The sequence below is a fragment of the Semicossyphus pulcher genome, unplaced genomic scaffold (genome assembly GCF_022749685.1).
Source record: "Semicossyphus pulcher isolate SPU_LCO1_2020_fin unplaced genomic scaffold, fSemPul1.0.p SCAF_5, whole genome shotgun sequence".
NCBI classification, from domain to species: Eukaryota; Metazoa; Chordata; class Actinopteri; order Labriformes; family Labridae; genus Semicossyphus; species Semicossyphus pulcher.
This window is the reverse complement of record NW_027211726.1, coordinates 19,974,987-19,996,839: the sequence shown is the minus strand read 5'-3', so window position 1 is coordinate 19,996,839 and position 21,853 is coordinate 19,974,987. Positions and strand designations below refer to the sequence as shown.

The following is a 21,853-nucleotide window of genomic DNA, read 5'->3' as shown; positions in this document are numbered from 1 at the left end:
AAGTAATAAATCAGGTGAAGCATGGCTCGTAGATACAGGGGTTAACTCAATATTTCCTCCCTAAAAACTGAAGAGGCAGAACAGAAAGAGGAGATCCTTTTACCCTTTATCTCTCTCTCACTCTCCCTAGCTGACACTGCTTCTCCCTCTGACCTTCCCACCCGTCTTGTCAACACCCATCAACTCTCTTGACACTAATCGCGATCCGGGTGACTCCCTGCTCAGTTCCCCTTAGTGTGATTGATTTCATCAGGGCTCCTTTTTTATATTAAAACCAGATCTCCTCATTCCCCCTCTCTCTTATCTCCACATCCCAGTCATCGGGAGGTGATCAGAGACACACAATGGAATGTTCCAGTTGCTACGAGACAAGAACGACGAATGATGAAGATCAAAGACGGTCGACATTGTCAGTCTGGGACGGTTTAGGGGTTCCCAAAGCTGGCTTCATAACAATACTGCAAACTTATACAAGCTGGACTTCAATTCCTCTGTATGCTATATGAGAGACTGTATATCCAAAGTATGGTTTAATGTCAGTGAAAATAAATTATTTGCACACCTGTTGCTGTAAACACAAAAATCAAGACAAAGTTATGTTTAATGGGTAATAAAAATGCTTGGTCTGCGCCCCAGAATGTTGAGTTTGAGTGCTGTTCCTCTGGAAGGAGGGAAGAAAAAACCCAAAAGAGCTTTTAATGACAACAAACATTCAGATAATTGTGTAGTGTTGAATGAACTCCATTTCCTTGTTCACCTGCCTCATGGAATTCCTGAGGTGCTGCCAAGAGTCAATAAAACGGCACATTCAACCTTTGCGAGGCCAGACGCAATAATAACCCTCTCATTATGCATTGTGTAGCAAACGGTTGAAATGAAGTGGAAATAAGGAAACACTGAGGAAGCATTTTTCAGTTTTTGAATTGTGGGATTGGTGCTCAGTGCTTTTAATCAGATCATATCAATCAATCTAGCATGACGGAGCCCGGTTATGATAAGTCTGAGGGAGGCTACATCAGTCTGCATGCATCTAATGGTTCATTAAGGGCTGGTTCTCAAGATCAGATATGTGTTTATCTCCAACCTGGCAGCCAGAAGAAGAGGACATTCTTGAGAGTCTGGAGTTAGTTTAGATTGATGGGCGCTCGCTTAGATAATCACCAGACCAAAGGAGGGCTGAAGCAGCTTCTTTGTCTCCACTTGGCAGCTGGATGGGACGGGAGGATTGGTGGGAGGAATATGAGAGTTAGAGAGGAATAAAACTTACACCACAGACTTGAGAATAAGACACATCCTTGGACACAAAAAGAGCAGTGGGGGAGGATGAAGCGACGCAGGGAGGCGATAGAGGCCAGGCTCCTTAAACAGAGCTTATCCAGAGCGAATGAATCAAAATGAAACGAGAGACTGATGTAGGCAGCACAAGGTGCACGTGTTTTTCAAAAAATAGTTCTGACCTTTGGAACATCTGGTTCATACAGATGTTGTTCTGGCTAACCTTTACATGTTTTTCTATTAAAGCTTCTGTACTCACCATTTTATATAAATGATAGATTAGCTTATTTACTTATTGCTTGTAGAGTTTTATGGCGACTTTGAGCTCAGTGTTGTAGTTTTAAAGCTTGCCGCTTTTAAACATGTGCGCTACCTGCCCAGAACCAAACATCAGACATACTACCATAGCAACTAGCTGTTAAATATGTTGTAGAATTTAGAAGCTGAAAAGCCATTTGTATAAAGAGTCCAAGAGACCATAAATAAAGATACAGCAAAATATTTGACTTAAATCTGTGGCCTGAAACATGACTCCAAATGTTTGTTTGCTCTTTATCTGCTGGACGTACATATGAGCTGTGTCCCAATCCACGGGCTGCAGCCTTCGAAGGAGGATGCTCCATTCATAGCCTGAGTAGACCCTTAAGGCCGAACTGAAATGAGCTCCTGTCGCCTAGCAACAGGTAGCTAGCGGGCTAACTAGCTAGCATAACTAATGTTGCGAAAGTTAACCTATTGTTTTAAAGATATTCGTTTTCTTAAACATGTGTAACATTAGCTATTCGATTGAGTTGAACCAAAAACGTTTACATTTTAAAGTGTATTCCTCGGCGGTTTAAAAGTCCGCCATTTCGTTTGGGGTTTGGGATACAGTGGGCCGCGAAGCATGCACCCAATGGGCCTTCTCGACCGGGGAAACGGAGGACGCATTTGTCGGCCGCATCTGAAGGAGCCTTCGAAATTGGGAAACAGCCTTCGACGCGCTTCTGTAATGCGAACGGCCCTCAAATACGGCCTTCGAAGGATGCAGCCCCTGGATTGGGACACAGCTAGGGAGTGATTTGTCGACAGGACAGTTTTTTTGTCAGTGTTGTTCTCACTGCTTGCTCACTGCCCCAAAGTGGCCATAAAATCTCTTATTGTACATTCAAGAAGTTGAAAAAGCTTAATTACTGTACATTAGCTGTGGTACAATGAGACTTGTGTGTGGTGTGACACATAAAAGGTCGAATGTGGAAGGTTAATAAAGAAGAGTGAAAGGTATACCCTCATGAAGTCACATGTCCTTCCAGTGAGCTAAATCTCTCCAAGGGTGGGAGTCTCTGCTATGTTATTACTCCAAACAAACCTAAATGACTGACCCGCCAAAATAAGGAATGACAGGGATGAAGAGGGGATTTGAGGGAGAAGTGGGTGTTGAGTGACCTCTTTCACCAAGTTTGTTTACAAGTCAGTTGGCAAATACATACGAAGTGGAACGAGAGGGGCAGTGGGCCAGTGCGGTCGGAATAACGCATGTCGGGAACGGTGACTCAGATTAGGTGCACTATGTGGTCCTGCCCGTCCCAGGCAGATGCCTCCAATCTACATGCAAGTGTTTGAGTGAGATCATCGATGAGGAAACGTGACATTTCCTCTGGGATACACCCTTTTTAATGATCTGTCAAATTGTAGACACAGCAGACTTTATGTTCTGTTAAACACCTGATATTTTTACGGCTACAGAATGTGACTCAGTCGGTTCGTCAGTGATTTATCTGATGCTTTCTCAAGTCCTTTTATTCTACTCTGAATTTAAAAGGTAGAAGCACAGACCCACATGGCAGACAGGTTTAACAGTGTGCCATTTCAACTGTCAGAGCAAAAGATATCATCTGAATACCTATTAGGGGACTTGAACTTGATTCCACTGAACCATGCAAAGTTTAGTCTGACTTCCAACAAATGACACAGCTGATTAATGGCAAGAACGGCGAGAGACAGTGGAGAGAAAGAGAGGTAGACAGAGAAAGGGAAAGCTGCTCGGTTTCCTCAGAAGACACAGAGTAGGCCACCGCAAGAAACCTCAGATCCTTCATTCACTGTGGTCTGAGAACATAAAAAGGCACCACATCGTTTGATCTCCAGTCTTGAATACGTCTCTCTGCTTCATAAAAAAATAACACAGCGTTGGAAACCATATTCTCCAATTATTCCCCCATTACTCCCCCTGGCTTTTTTTTTTTTTTTATACCTCTCTCCTTCCATTCCTCCCACATTAGCAATTCTGTCTTTGATATCAAAGTGAGACGAAGATTAAAGTCTGGGTGAGGGAAAGAGTTGTGAGGTATGGGGCAGCTCGGCACTTTGCCACAGCTTTAAATGGGGCTTGATCCATGGAGTTATTCGCCCTCTGTCTGCCCACTGTTAGTTCTGTTCTAGTGACTGAAGATGGCTGGGGAATGAAGGAGGCCTTTTGTTTCCTCTCACCCAAGCTGACATACTCAACACGACTTGACAGCTCTGCATCGGTTGTCCTGTAGAGACATAATCGCTTGATGAAAATCCTTTATTATCCTTTCAAACCCCTTGCCTTAACATTTCCGGGAGGATTTTAAAGTCTGTCTGGAAGGAATGTGATCCTACAGCACTGTTACAGCAAGCAATGGTTAGCTTCTCTTTGAAACTCCAGCCTGCTCTCCATGTTACTTGTATCACCCAGCATCTGCTGACAAACTAAGGACCTGCCAGTCAGAACCCAACAGACCATCACCATCTTACCGCTTCCAACTGAGCATGTACTGTGACCCAGGAAATGTCACCAATTACGAAGCAGTTGGAAAGGTTAGAGGGTCGAATCCCATATCAGTCACTTTCAAGGCTCGTGTTTGTTACCCTTGTCACTCAGTTGGTCTAAGCCGGTTCTTTACCACAAGAAAGTTGCATTAACATTAGTACCTGTCTGCCAAATGTAGTAAACATTATAGAGCAGTTTTGTATGACTTTGAATAAGACTGATGTTGTCATTTCTTTGTGTTTAAAGTTATATATATATAATATAGACTTTTACATATAATACATGTGTGTTGGTGAGTGTGTGTGCAGACCCTTGTGAGACCCTTCCCTCTGCATCTATTCTATTGTTTTGCTTTGTACAGGAGGTTCTCAGGAGGGGCGCTGTTGTGGTTCCCTGAACCAATCACAGCGTATAGGTGAGTGTGGGAGTGGTCTAAATTAGTAGCTGGGCCCCATTCAGACCAGCGAACATGGCGAAAGAGGGATGCAGAGTTGGCCTTCTTTCTGTTGGGACAGGTTGGTGCCTCAAACCGGGTAGGACAAGCTAAACCAGCGGTTAGCATGCTAGCGCAAAAGGTAACCGTGATGCTGTCGGTTAGCTCAGTGGGCCGGGCGTGTTCTCACACAAGAGAGTGAGAGTGCTTCTGGTGATGAAGAGCCCAGGAGGAGAAGCCCAATTTGAATGTGTTGTTGACAAAATGCAAGGAAAAATCCTACTTATTATACCTTTAAGTGTGTTAGACAATACAAGTAAAGGGACAATGAATAAACCTTCATTGCGTCTCAGTGAGTTTTAATGAAGTTTGCCTTTTGTGGCCTGAAGTGAGGAATGAGGCTTTTCTTCCTCATATGATTTGAGGATGTCTGTCACCAAGAAAAATATATCGACAGCTATATCTATGTTTTCAGTGGCCTTACCATAATTAGGGACAGGAATTTTAAAAACGGCCTCATTAAAATACCACCACTCCTTAAAGCAGACACCCAAAAGATACACTAACATGCCCTAATGGTTTTACATTATGGTAGAAAAACTGTTAATGACTTCATGCTTCACACAGTGAATATTTTAGTTTTCTTTACTTTTTTGCATTTCAACTGTAGGCTTTTCTCAAAGCCAGGGCTTGGGGATGTAAAAGAGGTTCAAGAGAACCGACAGAAATTGAGAAAAAGGTTTAAACAGACTTTTATAGCTATTTGTTTAAGAATTTGACTTAAATCTGTTTAATAATTTGGTAAATAAACAGTGTTGATATCATATCTTTTATAATACTAGTCAAAACAAGTATAGTTGTTGCCTTCTTTACACTTTTAGTCTACAGCCATGCAGCCAGCTCTGCGAGGCTGCTATATGCTAATGTTAGTAGGCTAGCATACTTACAATGAACAATGCTAACATGACAATGATTAGCAGGTATAATGTTTAGCATGCTCATCATCTCAGTTAAAGTTGAAAAAGTAATGGACAAATTGAAGATGGTGGTGCTAGATTGATATACGGATCACGGTAGTTCAATCACAATTGGACATTTCACAAAGGTCAAAACAAGTGCAATTCACAGTGGTGCTAGAGGGGGATGACCCAGGTCATTGAGGGATCTTCTCTGGGAACCAACATCTTCAGCCAATTCCGTCTGCAGATGTTGAGATATTTAAGTCTGCACGAAAATGGTGGGTGGACCTACTGACTGACATTGCCATCCCTGGAGCCATGTTGCCGGCATTACTTAAAAGCCAGACTACCTAATACACTGGCTTCAATAAAGCGACATGTGACCAAAGAATCGGCTTCAGAATAAGTAGAACTACAGCTCATCCCACTGGGCAATACTAACTAGCTAACAAACTAATAAAAAACATGCCTGTTTTGCACTGAAGAAGACCCCATTCCAGGCTTAACCACTGCAACTCACCACCACAGTTGCAACAGAGACTTGGGAACATCATCATTTGTGATAACTATAGCCATCACTGACTTCAAAGAAAGAAAGTGGGAGCAACAGGGGGAGTGTTTGAATCAGTGGAAAGCCTCAACCAATCCTCTAATGCTACCAGGACCACTTCCATACCGCATTCTGGCTTGTAATCCTGACTGACCTCATAAAACCTTTGTAAGCATATCACAGTTGTCGGGCGAAAACAAAAAGAAGAAAAAATGTTTTTGTAGCTTAAAAGTTATTTGATTGGCTTAAAACAGGTTTCACACACCCTGAGGGTACATGTTGCCCAATCCACTAAGCTCTTTGAACTTTTCAGTTGAAAATATGCAAATACTTTTTGGAATATTATAGTTTTATCCGATATATTCACAACTGAATGACTAGTGAAGTGGTTTCAACAGGTGCACTCGAAAGAACTTAAGTGTTTTCATCAATCTGAAAATGAAGCAACTCGAAAACAGCAGCAGCAGTCAGACAAACTGTGTTTTTCTCTAGAAGATTCGGCAGCACATGGACCAGAGCGCTTCTATGAGAAACAGGGAAAGAGAAGGAGACAGAGTTCAGGCTGGAGTCTCTGCTAGAGCAATTATCTTGTTCCTCAAACCTGCAGTTTAATGGAAATCCTAGGCGTTCGCCAAGCTACACGCCTGTCTTTAGGTATGAACCTTCGAACTGATCCATGCCCCCCCCTTTCCCCTCTCTCATTCCACCAAATATTTTCATAGGACATCTGACTTCAGTGGCTCGCTATTAGTTCCACAGGTGTGGAGAGACAAACTCCATTAAAACACCATGGGACATTCCACCACTGCACTTGCCATGGAGCTAATACATGTCGTACTTTCTCTCCATCTGCCTCCCCATACAAGTCAACATTTTAACTTCTTTTCAATACCTCTACCCTTCCACTCCACTGAACGTAATCAGTCACCAGATATCCAATTTATATCAGTTTAATAGTTACACACTTGGGTTCTCTGTGCGTGAACATGTGTCTGTGTGTGAGTGTGTTTATTGCTACAGTAGCTGGAAATATGCAACCAGTCTTCTCGACTGTGAGCTGTTGTTGTTTTAAACGCCTTGGAGGTCTCTGTATCACTCCCACTCAAACTGGCACGAGATATAAACTGCAACCAGATGGAGCACTTCTGCCGTTGTTTTCCAGTTAAGCAACACCACGCTAGCGGGCAACGCGGAGTGGAAGGAGGTGGTTCAGTGTATCATCAACGAAATTTGAAATCTGTGCTCTAATGGCATGCGGTAGGAGAAGAAAAAAGATGTCTCTTTTGTCTCTCGATTTGCTGTTTTTTCTGTTACCGATGTCTCTCCCCTTGCAAATGCAAACTTCTTTTGTTTTTCTACTCAAAGAGTGAGATTACGATAGAAAATAAATCAAAAACCATGCTCGAATGCAGGCCATCACATAGAGATATGATTGTTTGTCCAGAGCCGAAGGATTGGCTGCCTACAGCCCACAAACGACCCCAGAATGACTCAAGTCCCGTGTATGTAAATTGCCCACAAAACCTCTCTTTCCCTTCAAATCACTCATCTACTGCTGAGAAAGCATAACCCCCAGGCCCCGTCTGACACGTCTCTTCAGCGCGACTCTGTATGGTTTGGAAGCCAGCATGTTTACTTAGGTTGAGAGAGGTAGGAGTGAAAACCCCAACAGTTTTTTTATGCTAAACAAAACGAGACGAGGACAGGAGACATCAACTCACGCTAAAACCATGAGTTAAAGAAAACTATGTGCGCTGGGGGTGGAGGTGGCGCATGTTGTGGTAAGTGGGCATCAAGGAGAACAAGCTAAGAGGTAATGGCTTTGAATGGTTTGTAGAAATGTTCTGAGGTCTGAGCCTCACAATATTTGTGAGAGTGGTTTTGCAAATTTGCATCTGGGGGAATGAGCACGTGACTTTGTATGTGTGCATAAAAATTCATTAGTAAAATACTTGTGATGTAAAAATGGAGAGGAATAGATCTAAGTGGAGGGAAAACTGTTGGAAGGAATATTAAGGGGTCCCGTCTATTCTAGTATGAAAATGTTTTTGGTAATTTAGGTGAAACGGTACGAGGATTTGCATACTTGAATAAAAGGATACAAGGAGTCAAGCAGCATCGCCGTCGTCCTGCTCCATATTTGCACTCAGCCGTCTATGCTAACACTGACCAGGATCGCATGGTATGAAAGAGCTGTGTTTAGACGGCTTTTCGCAGCCTCAGTTGAGAACAGTGCAAATAGACATAATGCCAAAATAACAGTCATCGGAATGCAACGCTGCTGATGGGGTTGTTGGCCTTGGCTTGAGATTAAGGTCGTGAGGCAGACAGATACACTAACCCCCACTTTTCCTGTTACATGTTGATCTGGACTGTCACGTTTTTGGAGGAGGCTGTCGTCTGACAGTAGTCTGGGGTCTCAATGGGTAGGGTGGTGGGGTTAATGAGTCCAACACCAGTAGCATGAAGGTGATGGGTGACACATGAGGACTAGCAAATGGTGGCAAAATGCAGCACAGGGTCAAACATCAAATAAAGTGATTCCTGGTAAGATACCAACATGGGGTGAGTATTTGGTAACTGTGGACAAAGTTGTAACAATACCCCCGAGCCAACAGGACAACACCAGTGGGAAATAAAAAAAGCATTGCTGAGGGAAGAACTTAACTGATTACTGATAACACTGGAAGGACTATAAACCCTTCAGACATCCATCATATCACTAAATCAGTTTCCCAGACTTGAGAACTCACCCTTCTCGGTCAGGGAAAAGTTAGGCGAACAAATTAGAAGGAAAAGATTCAAACTGCAGACTTAAAAACAAACATTGTCTGACTTACTCTTCCTGTATTTTCCGTCTACTGCCCCTTACCCTGATCCTGCCCTTGCCATAACTTTCTCTCCCTCCGTCTACCCTGGACAACATATTATAACGGCTGCAGTTTTTGTTGGAATGACTTAAATGGCCCTTTAAATGCTGTTTGAATGATGGCTGCTGGTGTCTGTCCTCTGCTTGTCTGTATGTTTTGTGTGTGTATGCGTGAGTGTGTGCCGGCTCCAGACCCCGTTTCCATAAGCGATGCCAAACTTCTTTCACCCATCCAACCAAACCTCTCCCCTACTCCTCCATCTCCACCCCCCCACTTCTTGATGTTCACCGCATCTCCCACAGTGGTTACACTCATTTTTGCTTGTGTGCATTTTTTTCCCCCCTTCTTCTGCCTCCGCTTTATCCACACTGTGGGGAAAAGCACAATTGCCCTCTCACACTCATAAGGTAATGGCTACAATTTGCTTATCGCGCAAGCACAGATGTGAAAATAAATGGAGTCTAGTCTGATAGTGGAGACAAAACCCTTCCATCTGGGCTTGAAAATGGGGTTTCCAAAAGCATCATGAGTCAACACAACAAAGATGTTTTATACGAAACCAGTCCAGCCAGTATTAATTTCTTTATCTGTAGATCAGATGATTTTTAGCGAAAAAACATCACTCTCTATTACTTTGTCTGCCCGTCTGTATCCCTGCGTGTGCTCCCACCCATCATACACTCTTTGCGTTACTGTCTGAGCTCTGCTCTTGTTGCAGAAAAATGCACTGAAAGTGATTACAGATGCATTCCAGACGCCCTCTATGGAGTGAATGATGGACATGGAGATACAATGCAGGGAGGACATAGGATGAAGTGCATATGAGGTTACAGATGAGACATGACAACACTCCCTGCTCCCTTAGAATTAGAAAATGCTCAGGAGAGAGGAGACACAAGGTTTTAGCCTCTCTGCAGAGAACAGGGCTTATATGTGTTGTGCAGACAATGGTTGAGGACAACAGAGCTGCCATGCCATCTCTTGACAATAGACAGAAAAGACATGTAGGCGGTATCCTTGCAAAGTGCCAAACTGCTAAAGGACACAACAGAAGATAGAATCAAAATGTCCCAGACTGGATTGAATCCACAGAGACTGTGAATATGCCATGTGTCTGGCAGGGCTGAGAACTATTTGGACAATTTTGGACCCTGGCAGCACTACAAGTAATGCTTTTCTTTTTCCCCTCCTCTCCGAATAATCATATCGAGAGCAGTGTAATGGGTAGGGACGAAGGCAGGAGGAGTGTCACATGGAGGAGATTTACAGATTAATCGATGCAGACTCCAAGTGGTGCATTTTTTTAAGATTAGGTACAAAAGCAGGTCTGAAACACGACGCAAAGTCTGTTTCCTTGCATGTAAGTAGAACATGCTTCAACCACCCAACACCCCACGCATTTCAGTTACTTTCCTACCTACTTTTTGCCTCACGACACAGAGGGCTTTGGCATTAAAGGTTGGCATAAGTAGTAAAGGTTTTGATTTGCCCAATTTATATGTCTTTCTTTGGGGCATTGGGTCATTGGTCTTTCTCAACATAGGTGCTGTGATCCTGTGAAAGTTGTCTTCCAAACAGATCCAACAGTTGCATCCAAAGTGATCGAGTCGGTGAGTCTGGGACGTATGATACTGTAGATGAATTTAGATGCAAAAATAACTTTGTCCATATGAATAGAAAAGAATCAAATGTCTCATTAAGTGATTTTTATCCCTTGTTATACGGAACAACTGGACCACAGTAGTAGTGATTTTCACAATAGAAGCATTATCCATCTGTGAGAGCTGTACTCTAAGACTCTCTAACTATCATCACTTTCCGCTCACTGGGAGACGCCTTTCGACAAGCAAACCTCCAGAGGAAACGGCAAATCATTTGTGATCAACAGAATTAAGCATGGGGAACAGAAAGAGACACGAGACAGAAAGAAATGTCAGCGAACCTGGTTTTCGGATCACACATACATACACAGGCCACCAGGGAATGGCCTTCAATTCAACAGGGCACCGTTAGTGTGCACTGTGATGACATGGAGGGGGTCTCTGCATATTCCCAGCAAGTGTTGATGGGTCTGGATTTGTCATTGGCTCTAAGTTAGAGTGGATGGCTGTTTGTGCATTTCCCTGCTTTCGTAACGCCTGGATTGTCTCAGCTGGCTTTCCCCAAGATCCTTGAAGACAAGATGTCCTGGCTGATCCACTCCCAAAGAGGGATTAAGCAGACAGATCCATGAGTCTCCTTATGTTTCTGATATTTTAACTATTTCCACACAACACAATGTCTTTTTCGATATTGTAAATGAAGCACATCCTAAATCCAATGACAAGGCTCAAGCCTTGGAATGTAATTTGTACGTATCTGCATCTAATACCCTTCATAAGAGGTCATTTGTGAAAGAGTTATCCCAGTGAGTGAAAATCTGGATACGATTTGGTAGCCCTTTCCAATAGAAATCAAACTGTATGAGGGCACAACTTTTTAAGGTATATATATGTTTAAATATAAAATTCCTATTTCCCATATTGTAAAATATACAATATTATTAAGGAGGTTAGAATTGTACTTGTATAGAGTCTGCAAAGTAACCAATTATAGGTTTTTCAAAACAAATGCAGCAGAGGTGAAAACACTCTTCTGGTATTGCTCAAGCTCAAAAAAACAACACTGCAATCAACATTTCCCATCATCCAACTCAAGAACATCTCTTTGTTAGAGTAAACAGCAATGAGTTTGCTTCTTCATGCTCATGCCAAAAAGACCTTTATGAAATATTTGGGGTTATTTTTTCCAAGCAAAGTTCCCTTAACAAAATAAGGAATAGGGAAAATCTTAACTGTTAGTAGATATGTTGTACCAGCACCGTTGTTGGCAAACATATTGCAAATCTATGGCATACAGTTTCCCAACATTAGAATTTCCTCTGAATTGTCCTTCAGACCCCTCCAATAATCAGTTAGTCCCTGTTTAACGCTGTTTTATTTCTCCACCACCTCCTGAAAAAATATCTGGCTCTTCACCCGCCAAGTGGTCCACTATGTTTATCGAATTACTTTGTTTGCTGTTTGACGCTAAGCAGTTGGTCTACAGTAGGCTTGAATTTTCTTCTTGGAAACAACACCAGCGAGATCAGTAAGAGTGAACCCTAAATAAAAGCTAAAGAATAATCTGAAAGATGCTAAAAAGTTTGCTAAGGGGCATTGCTAGGCAGGGTTGTGTGGCTCTGTCATACTGAACAACCAACAACTTTTACATTACACAAAGTCATTCGAGGTCATTAAGGAGCAGCTTTCAGAAACCAGATTTCTTGGTGCTACTTATGCTCTTCATGAAGTAGACTCGAACTCCACTGTCTTTTTTGCTGAGTCTTTGCTCCCAAACATGAGGTTTGAATCAGCAGGATGTCATATGGCTGGGACACAGTATTCAGGACACATCCTTTCACTGTTACGATCTGGCGGACATGTCTGCATCCTCGTCTTCCTCCTCCGCCTCCTTGTTATCCCTCCCTCTTCCTTCCAGGCTACTATGGTTACAAAACATGTCTCGTCCCCTTGATGGAAGACAATGACTGGAATAGAATGAATGGATCCTGTATTATAGGACAGAATTAGAAATAACTCTGTTACTGAATAAACTACAGAACATAAAGGCAGCACTGTTGGACTCAAATGTATCTTCTAAATCTTCAAGACTACCCAGATTTCTGCTTCCCACCAGAGATTAACGGCGTAGAAAGTTTAGCTGATTGCAGGAGTTCTGGGGTATTACTGAGCTCGTTGCTCAACTTGAGGAATGGGCCGGGTGTTTCCGACAGAGTAAACAAACATTGGAGTGGTAAAGAGGTTGCGGCGAACCAAAGCAGAGTAATTCGCGAAGGAATGATCTGTGTCTGGGAGCAAACAGACGGCCCCTGCATGTTTCTGTTGACACTGGTTCAAATCCTCGGCCAGATCAAAGACGCCACATGGTTGCTACAAACTGAGTGCTCCTTAGACCAAGCTTATTTTCTCTTTTCTGCCTCCTCTACCTTCAAATCTTTCCTGTGCTTTCACCTCTCCTTGCCTCTTTCCCGCAAATACCGCCCCTTCCACTTTCTCCTATCCCCATTTTCATCATGTCCCACATCGATACTTCTTTATTTTCCAAATGGATCCTTCACCACCCTTCTTTCCCAGCCCTTCCTGATGTTTCCCATATCCCTATCACACTTTCACCACATGTCAGGAAGACTTTGGTTGGTGTGGTTTCTGCCCAGCTTTGGGAACAGTCCAGCTCAGGCTCCATCGGGCTGGTTGTCGGTTCGGCTTGCAGAGCAGACCGAGGCCCACTGTTAGGAAATGACCACTTCTCTGGTTCAAATTAGCAATGAGGCAACGCAACAGGGCTTTTTGCTGGCGGCTCGTAAAGGAAAGATCAGGAAAAGTGGGGAGAGAGAGAGCGCGCAGCCATCTGCAAACCACATGAAAGTGAGTGGTAATTGAGTCAAAGCCCTATCTAATTAAGTATTTTGTTGGTTGGCCAAAGAACATCCTCCAAGAAGTGGTCTTACTTCTGTAGCACTGCCCACACAATCGCAGACTTGCATGTTAACATCAGGTAAAAGATGTTTATTTCCATCAGCTCCTTCTGCAATATATTATCAATGGATCCAGGTTTTAATTCAGGTCATGTAAATCTTTGACCTTCCTCAGTTTCTAATAAGACACTTCTGAGTTCCGACAGCCAACATCAGCCCTCTGATCTCTCTAATCTTGTTGTCATACAGAGAAATGTGTAACAACATTGAACACATATGGGTGGATTAGTTTGAGCTAAATACCGGCTTTGATGTGCAGAAATAAACTTAATGTCATCGCTGTACATGTAATGGTTGTTTTACAGCCTCATGATTGGGCAAATTAGCTGCCAGCTTTTATAAAGACGGTATTTGCGAACATGCTTGCAAGCTTACTTACGCATGTAGTATGCATTGACAGACAAAACAGAGCAAATGAGTGATGGGGAGGCTGTCATCCAATTAGGCTTGTGTTTGTTTATCTTAGTCTTCACTGTGCAGCATCTCAGATGTTCCACATGAAACTCTATACCACTTGTATCCCTCCCAAATTGTTAGGCAAAGCCTTAACCCTTCCTGTCTTGTGAGCATGAAACAGAATAATTCTTCTTCAACAACTTCTTTAAGCACTTGGGAACGCTGCCAAGCTACATTCCCTCTCCTGTCTAACTCCAGGAAGCATTACATATATTGTAGGGATAAACAGAAACAAGAGAACACCACACACACACACACATACCCACACACTATGTAGAAGGCACACGGTAAAGCAAACAAGCTGCAATGAGCACAAAGTTGTTTTTTCATTTTATCGTTTCACTACTTTGCTGCTGATTACAGGAAATGATTAGGACAAAAGCCTTGAAGGACTGGTTGTGTTGTATGCAGCAAAATGCCTCTGAGCATTGCATTATGAAACACATGTTGCTCAATGGGCTCAAAGTCTGCGCAGAAAGGATTAAGTCTCCGAGCCAAGGCCATTTAAACATAAAGTCTGAGAAAACCCTGCATCGAACAATCCTGGGATACTGTAATGGCTCAGGCTTAATGTGTGTTCTGTCTAATGTGTTTGTAAGTGTTGTCTTCACATGGATAAGGAGCCTTGGTAAATACATAATGATGTTCCCAATGATTGTCTGAACCCCCTGGTGGTGTAATTTGTGCTCTTGAGATGTTTAATGCAGTGTGACAAATTTCAAAAGCAAGAAACTGGAAAGCCCAGGGTGGTCCGCTGTAGGGGATAAGTCGTCTTAAATCCATCCCTTTGAGGAGCACTGTGAGCCGAGTTAAGTGGAGGTGTTTATCTGGGCAGAAAATGGCAAAAGTGTCAATTTGTTTAAGGTTGGAACAAGAAGGGGCCAAGATTTTTTTTGGCCATGTGTTGGGCACCTGTAGTCACCGACTATCAAAAGACCGCAGAGTAAATCATGTAAAAAGTTCAGTTTTCATTTTATGACCAGCATTTACAATATTATGTAATTACAAAATGTTATATGTTAAAACTCTCTTCTGTCTCTCTTGTGATATAAAACTACTCATGTTATAACAACCCATCAATATTCATAAGTATGTTTTCATTATTCTGTAGTCATCTGAATATAAGAATCGTTGTTTTTGTCTCTAGGGAGGAACTTGAGCATTTTAGCAAGTTTCATGGCCACTCCTTCATCCTTGGAAGTCGAGTATGAGGACGAGGGTTTTAAATTGGTTGCAATATGCAACGTCATAGAAAGCCACTAAATCGATTAGTTCTTGGTAAGTAGAAATTGTGTACAACCAGTAAAAAGAAAAATGCACATTGGTTTTTCCGGTAGGTCATGTGCTTTTTGTACTGTGGTGCAGTGGTTAGCGCTATTGCCTTGCAGCTACAAGGTTCCAAGTTCGAATCCCGGTTCAGATGTAGGGGGCCTTTCTGTGTGGTGTTTGCATGTTCTCCCCTTGCATGCGTGGATTCCCTCCGGGTATTCCGGCTTCCTCCAACAGTCCAAAGGCATGCTCGTTAGTTTCAATGGTGACTCTAAATTTGCCCTGGCGACCTGTCCAGGGTGTACCCCGTCTCTTGCCCAATGACAGCTGGGATAGGCTCCAGATCCTGAACAGGATAAGCGGTATAGATAATAGTGGTGATGGTTCATTCGTATAGATCTTCTCATTTAACACTTGGAAAGAAAGCAAATAAAGGTATTTCTGAATGTATCAAACTATTCCTTTAGCAGCTGCAAGTTTGACTATGAGGTAATTTGTGGAACAAAACATGTTGATTGATGGGAGATATTAGGTTGCCGTCTGCTACTGAAGACTGGGAAAATAACTCCACTGTGTGTGAGAAAAGAGTACAATACATGTGTCATTTAGTAAGCATTTCCTTCTCCAAAATCTGGCTCTGCGAAATGAAATGCTTTTTATTATCCCCCTCTGAGGGAGCCATAACACCACTATAACCCTCGTCTCTTTTCTCTCTGTACGAACACCTACGCACAAGTCTAAATCAAGCTCAGACTGAACAATAACAAAGTCTGGAGATTTTCAAAATGGTCTCAGAAGAGCTGTTTCCAATCCCTTACTCAATATTGACCCATCAGAGAGAGATATATCCATCCAGCATTTGAAGTGAAATAATAAAAATAAACAGTTGGCGTGGGGAGCGTGTCTGTAACCAGATGAAAAGAGGGATAATGTGAGTTTTATTCCGAGGAGTTGACCCCTGTTAAGAGTTGGCCCGACGTCCTGCTTTTGGAAGCCCCAAACAAAATTCTTGCCAGACGGCGAGCTGAGGGGCAATGAATGAGAGGTAGCACAGTCAAAAAGCAAAGGCAAATAAACGTACCCCGTGTACTGTACACACATGCTCATTTGTACAGCTACCTGAACCAAGCAAACATCAAACAATATTCAATTGGCTTCGCTCTGTATTATGGATTACATTTTTTCTTGAGAAACAGAGACCAATGGGTGGCGGGGTCAACACATCCTCCCTAGAAACAGGGAAACTCTTGCTTCCTTGCATCAAGTGTTGAACCAGGGGAAACTCAGCCTCAGCGGTTGAGCACGAGATGTCACATACCATTAACTAGAAACAGCACTGTTCCTGGATGAGCACTGAGGCTCTCGTTCCTGTTTGTTCCTGTTGGATTCTCTTTAAAAACACGAGCTGCTGTCCCAAAAAAAACTGTGGCAAACCATTGGGAAAATATAGATTTGAGTCCAGGAAGCATTGCTCAATACATGTTCTATCTGTGGCTTGGTTACTGCACCTTGTTCAGGCCTCAGTGACAGAAAGCAATGTCTGACATTGGAGAACAAGGTTGTTTCACTGCAGGGGGGTTTAGTTTGAGCCCAGTAAAGAGTAGAGGTTTAATACAACAGGATTTGTAGTCTGAAATAGTAAAAACTTATGGGAACGAGGGAAGAACTTGGGACATCTGGAACAAAGTCAAGAAGCAAGAAGCACGTTAAAAGGAGAAAAAGTGGCGACGCAATGAGCAAAGCCCCCCCACCGCCTCCTGCTTCTGTCTGCAAAGCGTGCCTGCGATAAGTTCCCTCTGATAGCTGAAGACGGCATGTTTGTCAAGCCTCTCTGAGCTCGCAGGCCCTGCGAAGACTGAGACACCGCTGACAGAGTCAATGGGAAGTGGAGGAAAAATAACAAGGGGCGTCTGCCAAGCCTCCCTACTGCTTGCGCTCCCCGTCTCTCTCTCTCTCTCTCTCCGTCCCCCCGGTTGCTGCCAGCCCAGTGGAAAAACTCCCTCTGGTCCAGACACAGTTATGAGAGAACGAAAGAGCAAGTGGGAGACAGATAAACACAAATAAAGTGAGGCAGACAAATGAATTAGAGAGTGAAAGGGAGAGAAATATAAATAAGTGAAGTTACACATGAAAACGAATTAGAATAAAACAAAACTCTCTACTGTTTTGTCTTCCTCCTCCTACTTTTGTCCTCTGTCTGTTTTTTTAGTGCTTATTCAGAGCTGAGAGCCAAAACAACGTCCTTCAAAACAAGGGCCAGATTAATAACGTGCCTTCCACTCTGGTGGGCCGTATGTTTGTGCGGATTCACCGTCTGCCATATAGCTGACTGACCTCCACATAGATGAGCAGCGTGTCCAGGCCAAGATGGCTACCAGGGATGTTAAAACAAACCAGGCAAAAAGGAAGTAAAAGGACACAAGATACAAATCTCAACGAATCTGCACGCAAAAATATGTTTCTGACTTTAACTGTTTTTTTTCCCACTTTCAGCTGAAAAACAAATCCAGCCATTTAATCCTGAATGTTATGGGTCAGGCTCTGATTAAGACCAGGGCCTGTATTTTGTTTCCACCGCCCTTCACTGCAATTCTTCATTCAATATATCAGCGGCACCAATGAGCATGCCTTGTAATACGTACTAAAGAGTATGGGTGCTTACAGTGTGTGTGTGTGTGTGTTTGGCTGTAATTACAGACATGGGCTTCCGGCTGAAAAGTGCACTTTAAGAAAACACATTCATTGTTTATGAAGCCATTAAGGGAGCGGCATGTTTTCACCTATGAAACAAAAGGCCCAGAAGAAGGAAATGTGTGTGTGCGTGCATGTGTGTGTGTGTGTGTGTTCTGAACCTGTGTGTGTGTTCCTGAGAAGTTAAGGAATAAGTAGGCGTTTAATTTTCCTGGAGAATGAGCGGCATTCTGCTTCATTTCCTGCTAGCATGGCATAACATTGAGAGTAACAGAAGCACATGTGCGCTCTAATCCACATACACACACATTAGCTAGAGGGCAATTTCAAATCAGGGGAATATCACACACATTATGTGACACATTAAAGTTTGGAGAAATTAAAAAAATGACATTCTTAAAGATTATAGACAAGAAAGGACACTGACCTTTGACCCTCTAGGCCAGCTACAATGTGTCTAATCAGGATGATCCAAGAGTAAAAGAAGATGTCTTTAATATAAATGTTATTAGTGGTGTGCCATCAGTGGATATGTAAGATAAGTTAAGAGACACAACTTATCATGAATACAGCAACAGGTTTTCCTTCCCTACAAGATGCCATCTGTTTGTGACAGTGTGTGTGACAGTGCCTGGTATTCTGCCCCCTTGTGGCAGCAAAGTGCAGGATATTTTACAAGCCAAACAGTGGTTAGAAACATAGAAGACATCACGGCAGAGGCAGCTCCCATATCTTCAGTTACAACCTGTCTCTTTTTCTAACAGTGTCTCATCGATGAAGCAAGGGTGAGAGATGTTCTAAGTCTCAGAATGAGGATGAAAATCTCAGCAGAAAGCCTTACAAAGAAGGCCTTGTTCTTTGACTTTGACATAAGAACAGGAATAAACCTCAAACATTTTCAAAAAAGCACAGAGCTGATGTTGAGCAGAATCTTAAAAGTCCCAACTTCAACACGTTCTGGCCTATAAAGTAACTGCAGTGGGGCGTGAGAGTCTCAGCGCTATGTGAGCAGGCGGTTTGGCAGAGGACAGCGCGAGTGTGTTCATCTGTTTGAAATGTGTGTGTCTGTGTGAGGAGCGTTAAATCCATGTAGGTGTTTGTATTGCACGGGGCATAAAGTGTGCTGTGTGTGCTGCTGTGTGTGCCGCTGTGCATACCGCGTGACTGTTGTTTGTGTATGGTTGGTCACGCTTCGGCACTTTGTAGCGAAAGCCCTGAATGGGCGACTGGTTGGGGGCTGTTATTTGTGGTTAAATAAAGTTACCTCACACACAAATACACTTGAACTGCTTGTAGCCACAAGTAACAAAGTAAGGGACAGGTCGCCTCCCACTTGGGAGCAGACAATCTCAGTCAGTGGCAGGAGGTTGTCATGGTTATAGCACAATGTTGCCATCATGCATTTGCCAAGCATTGAGAGTAACGCCAAGGAAAACGGGAAAGGGATACCGGCAAAAGCAAAAAGGGGCATAAATCTTCTTACCTATAGGTGCTTTAATAGAAACGAAGAGAAGGTGGGAAGCTGACTGGAAAACAGTAAATCTATATGAGAGGCTCTGAACTTTATGGGCAAATATACTTTGAACAGTGGAGCTGACGTTGCTGCGCACCAGCAGCTTTGCAGACCTGAGAACTCCTGTTGTACCTCAGTGCCAGGGGGAGAGTTCACGCTTTGGTGTGTATCCATTCACCCACTCCCCTTGAAGATTGTGTTTGATACTCACACACATTCAGCCACCTAGGAGCATGCATGTGAACCAACACACACACAGGTACATATCCAGTTGACTTTTCTTTTTGCGCGGTAAGCCAGTGAAATAGAGCGATGCTGCCAAATGTTTTTGGATTTCAGAACTCCAGCCCACTATCTTTTCCAGACTCGCTCTCTCTCTCTCCTTTCTCTTACTTACCTCACTCTACACCTCTCCCTCTTTCTCTCTCTGCCTCCCTCCTTCCTCTGCTAAGAAAGTCTGCTGTTGGTTCACTGAAACACATGTGATTGAAAAATGTATCTCCTCAGCAAAGCACGCGTTTTGGAATCCTCTCTTAATCTTCGCACTTTGTTTTGTTCCTCTCGCTGCTTTTCCTCTTATAATTTTGCTCGTCTCATTCTATCTCTCTGCTAGTTTGATTAGCGTGATACCTGAGGACTGCAGAGTCAAGGCTATTTCTCCTCTTTCTGTTTGAGATGGAGGGATGTCGTTACAATGGAATGCAGCGTCACTTGCCAGAGGCGTCACAGTGGATGGACAGAGTGAAGCAACAGAGGGACGAAGGGAAGACAAGAGAAGAGAGAGCCATGTGTCCATTTGTAGTTTTCCTTCACTTTGGTACATTTCGCTCACAAGATGACCTTTAAACTCCAAGAATATACTCTCTGCAGCCCATGCCAACAGAACACGGGATATACCTATGCAAACACAAGATCCAGCTACTTGGACAACACTCCTCATAACCAGAATTTATCTTATTGAGCCAAACCCATTGTACATATCCAACTACCGCACCGCCCCACCCCTATAACACGCTGCAAATACACACCACGCCCACTTCAACCTCATCTGCAAAGGTCCCAGATGTATGCGGGTATGGATGAATCAACAATGCCCCATCACCTGAAAAATCTCCAACCCAAGGCTGAATCAGTAATCAATAACATCCCGTACAAACAAAGAGTTCCTGCTGTCAGGACCCCTAAAGTAAATCAATAGAGGGTGCACATCGGAACTTTAATAGTATGTATGTCTGGGTGGGAGCTTGATGAACAAACTGTACCGGTTCTTTTTAATCTGCAAGCATTTACTCTGTGCACTAGCTTAGGACTGAGGAGAATTATGCAGGTCCCATGACTAAGATATTTCCCCGTCTGTTTTTTATTTTTATTTTTTCCCCTTTCCTGTTTTCTTCTCTTGTTTCTTTTGGCCTGGGCAACTGCAGCCACATGTGACACAAGTAAAAAAAGACAACAGATGACAGGACACGAGGATGCTATTGAAGCCATAGACACATGAGGGCAGGAAGGACTTACCTTTCTCTCCTCAGAGTGTCGAGGGGCAGAGGGGGTGCACTGGGTAAGGGTAGCGGTAGGTGTGAGCGTCAGGTGGATGTCTCGTCTACCTCCCTCCTTGCTTCAGCCACGCGTGTCTCCCATGGGACGCAATGGCATCAGATATTCAATGAACATGCAGACAAAAAAGAGGAGTGTTGTCCTCCCGGGCAAAGAGCTGGCACCCCAAATCGGTCCAGTGCAGAAAAAAACACAACCAAAGTTAAAAATGGGATATTTTTAACTGCAGGTGGAGTCTTTTCAACTTTTATTTTTCTGCTTCCAGCAAAAAACAAAAAAGTCCTTCCATGTGCTTTTTGGCAGAGATGGCAAAAGTGAGAGAGAGGATAAAAGAGAGAGTGAAAAATCCTCTCTGTGCCGTCTTCAAGCTGTCCACACGCAGGTCTGAGGAGCACCTTCCCAATCTGTGTGCTCTCGCTCTCCAGGGTGGAAAGTAGGAGGGAAGGAGCGAGGGAGCAGGACAGAGAGGGAGAGAGAGTGAGTAACAGTGAGAGTGAGACTCAGTCAGTCAGTCAAGTCAGTCAGGCAGTCAGGCAGGCAGTGTATATTGAGCTAAAGGCTGTGGGTCCAAGCAGGCTGAGCTCCCACTCCCAGGACTTATAACCAGGGGCTGTGCACCTCGCTGCTCCAATCTCCCTGGCTCACTCGGCGATCCCTCTCCCACTGGCTTATTTTGGGAAAGACAGACAGGATTGTTCATTTGGGTTAAACCCCTTCATACAAAAAGCAAGTGTCTGTGGCTGGCTGCACTGAGGAAGGAGGGGAGTGAGCAGGATGGGGTGGGGTAGTAGCCTCGCAGAGAGGGGTGGGGTAGGATGAAGAGGAGGGAAGCAAACGAAAAAAGAGACGAGAAGAGGGGAATCCGAGGGAGTCTCTCGCTCGTGTTCCCTTCACTCATCTTTCCCAAACTTCTGTTCAAACATGCTCACAA

The 21,853-nt window shown here is 43.5% G+C and overlaps 1 protein-coding gene across 1 annotated transcript in view; it reads right to left on the bottom strand.

Moving 5' to 3' along the window:
- The window catches only part of col8a2 (collagen, type VIII, alpha 2), a 48,362-nt gene extending 26,790 nt beyond the window's left edge, over positions 1 to 21,572 (bottom strand). Inside the window, exon 1 of the mRNA XM_069681281.1 lies at positions 20,884 to 21,572. The gene's annotated coding sequence lies outside the window, so the exon portion shown is untranslated. The remainder of the gene's footprint in view (positions 1 to 20,883) is intronic.
- Between the last annotated feature and the right edge of the window lie 281 nt (positions 21,573 to 21,853).